Genomic DNA, 3,785 nt, shown 5'->3' on the forward strand with positions numbered 1-3,785 from the left:
GGGAAGGGAAGGGAAGGGAAGGGAAGGGAAGGGAAGGGAAGGGAAGAGAGAAAATTTAGACACAATGAGCAAGACGAAAAGTGTAGTCGTTTAGTATGCTTGGCTCCTGGGAGCTTGTACTATTGGAGGTGTGGCCTTGTTAGAAGAGCTATGGCCTTGTTGTATGTTGTGGATGGGCCTGGTGCTGTTCTTGTGAACCAATCACCTAATGAATAAAGGAGCCAATCACTAGGCAAGTAGGTGGGACTTCCGGGATGAAGGGAGGAATAGAGGAAGCAGGAGAAAGTTAGGTCCCATTTTGAATGGAACAGCAGAAAGGTAAGATGTAGCTGCTAGAGTTTTTTGGTATCATGGTGGATCCTCAAGGATTCGCTACTGAAGGAATCAGATTGTAATAAGGTTTACAAGATTAGGTTTTAGTTGTTGTGTCCAGAGATTGAGTTACTCTTATTTCTGAAATTGCATTTTCCTTCATGCAGTGGCTCATCTGGGTTCAAGGGAGAAAGGTACTGTGGCAAAGTGTGTATTTGCCAGATGTGCACCACAAAGGCTGTGGGAGATTTGAAGCGCAGGGTATTGACCAGCCAGTGGAATCCTAGAGAGTCAGATTCAGATGTTTCGGGAGTTCCAGGCCAGGGAGTCTCCACCAGAAAAAAACAGCCAGTGCTTGGCTGGCCAGGCTGCCAGGTGGAGGCACAAGCACAGGACCATGCTGGTTCTACATTCGTATTTTTTTAATTTCCTGCAACAGTTGTATATCACTATGGGGTTGAGATTTGAGGCCTCTATGCTCAAGCTCTTCCAAAGACAGGAAAGAGCCTCCTCCTGTATAGGAAGATGTAGAGGAGAGTCTCCTTCTGGGTGCCTTTGGATCAAGATGTAGAACTCTTGACTCTTCCAATACCATGTCTGCCTGGATGGTGCCCATTTTCCATCATGATGATAATGGACTGACCATCTAAAATTGTAAGCCAGTCCCAATTAAATGTTTTCCTTTTTTAAGAGTTTTCTTGGTCATGCTGTCTCTTCACAGCAATGAAACCCTGAGATAAAAGGCATACCTTGCAAAACAAAAACAAACACAAAACAAACAAACAAAACACATGGTGGCTAGGAAGACACTGCTTAAGTAATAATTTTTAAATCCTTGCCAAAATAGTAAAACAGTATTTTACAAGAAGAATCAAATTATCAAGAATAAGAAATCCTAATATAGAACTAATATAAAATTCAAACAGATTTTTAACTAAGAAGTCCAAACAAATGGAAAGAAGACAAACAACTAAATAAAGCTGTGAAGCATACAAAAGTACTACTATTTTTTCAGTGATATCTAAATATTATCTTAAGGTCTTGTGGGGCCATGGATGTTAAAGAAAGAGGGGAGAGAACCTGCATCCCCCCCCCCCAGAGTTCCTGTGCTCTAGGCAGGTGGACACTGGAGGACTGCCACACACTTTCCACATGGCCTCGGGTGGGTGTTTGGCTATGGAAATCCACAGAATCCCAGCTCGGTAGGGGGTAGACAAGAGGCAGCCCTAGGTACCAGGTTCTCAGCATTGGGCATCCCACCCAGGCTGGATACCACAGAAGAGCTGAGAACAAAATGGGTGCCCTGGGAACAGGTCAGTCAGCCCTGGGGCTGAAGGGAGGAGAGGGCAAGGGGACAGGGCAGGGGGGGGAGAGGACGCTTGATAATTCCCACACTTGTGAGAGTCCTTGGTGCAGTCCATGGCTGCAGCATAAGAAGACCTTCTGGTGGGAGGTTAGAAAGCCTATCCCATCCTTCATGCATGGCGGGCCTTGATGAGCAGAGTCTGTCTATGGTTTTAGAGTTTTATTTTAGAAAGGCAGGGGGAAAGAGAGAAGGTAGAAAGAGAGAGGCCAGCTGGGGCCATGTGGAGAGAGAGGCAGAAAGGGGAGAGAGAGAGAGAGAGAAAGAGAACTAGAGAAGAGTAAGAAAGGTGAAAGCTTAAAGAGAGTGAGGAAGGGCCAAACAGCCCCTTTTATAGTGGGCTGAGCTATCTTGCTGTTTTCAGGTAACTGTGGGGGTGGAGCTTAGCCAGAATGCCTGAAGTTTGGGACATTGTCTGCATGACAGATAGTCACAGAATTATGGAGTTAGGGGCTCTGTGGTGTCAGGCACCTGTCTCTGAGAATGTGGCTCACTTTTCTGTCCCTTGTAGAGTTCTCTACTGGGTCATGGAAACAAGCCCCATTCAACCAAAATAGGCTGCTTATCACAGTCCCACAAGGTCTCTGAAGTTTTTTGAAGTAGTGTTGGAGCATGCAAAGTCTGTGTTTATACTCATTGTTTGCATAAAGTTATCTGGAAATGTTTTTCTGAAAAGTTTGTCTTACCTTCATTCCACTACTTTAATCCACATTCATTTGACTGTATGCAGAATACTGGACACCCAGTTTTGCTCTTCTGATCTGTTTTTCTACTTTTTTTATCAGTAATGTGATGTTTTGGTTGCAGTAACTCTACAGTCAATCCTAGTCAAAGAGGAATCTAGATATCTTAAATAGGGTGATTTTTTTTTCTTAACAATACTGAAGTCTTTATCTAACAAAAACATAATTATAGAGACACCTTCATTACATTCTTAACATTAAGCTTATTAAAACATATGAAAACAAAGAAGAATGTACAAGCCTAAAGAAATCATTAGGACAGGCAATACCTGATAAAATACAGTTGTTTAAAAGTGTATGTGGGACAGTGGTTGTGCGTGCCTTTAATCCCAATACTTGGGAGGCAGAGAAAAGCAGATTTCTGAGTGCGAGGTCAGCCTGGTCTACAAAGTGAGTTCCAGAACAGCCAGGGCTATACAGAAAAACCCTGTCTCAGAAAAAAATAAAAATAAAATTAAAAAAATAAAATAAAAATATGCAAAACCCATACATAATGCATAAGTAAAATAAGGAATGTATTACAAAATAATCAAATACCCAAAGTATTTGGAGAAGAAGAAAAGGTGACCAGTGCCATATGTCAACAGAGAGTAAATATTAATAAAACTGAGAAACCTTTCAACACCTTAGTCCAACACTGATAACATCAAGGAATGGAGAGGAATAATTAAGGAAAGCCATTATCTGGAGCAACATTCAGTAACTTCATGTGATCCTGAATACAGTTTTACCATCTCATCTGGTAATCACACACCTTTGCATTTCCACAAAAGAGCTGAAGGTATGAGTTTTTACAAGAGCCTTATAACAGATGTTCATAGTAGTTTTATTCATAACTGTAAAAATTTGGAAGCAATAAAAATGTGCTTAGCAGGTGAAATGATGTATAAACTGTTGTACATTCAGATAAAAGAATAGTTTTCAGTACTAAAAGGAAAGTAGAAAGAAGTAATTTAAATGCATGTAATTAAGGCAAAGAAGAAGCCAATCTGGAAAGAGTCCCATTAAAAATATTGTATAGTCTCAGCTATATGACATTCTGGGGACAGTGAAAGTGAAGAGAGCAAACAGATCAGTTGTGTAGAGTTTATTGGAAAACATAGACAATCAAAGGATGGAAATGAATCGATTCTGAGCCAGTGAAGATATCCTATACACAATAATGTAAGTAACATAAAATCATTCCAAATACGACCTGAGCAGCTGGGGCGCAGGGTCTGCTGACACTCGCCAACTGCCCACAACACCCGCCACAGGATCTTAAGACTTCTGGTGAGGGGAGCACAGCTTCTGCTCCAATCCAATTGCGCGGGACCTGAGACTGCATTAGTTAGGGAAGCAGAAACCAGCCTGAGTAGGGCCACAGG

This window comes from Mus caroli, chromosome 13 (assembly GCF_900094665.2).
Source record: "Mus caroli chromosome 13, CAROLI_EIJ_v1.1, whole genome shotgun sequence".
NCBI lineage: Eukaryota > Metazoa > Chordata > Mammalia > Rodentia > Muridae > Mus > Mus caroli.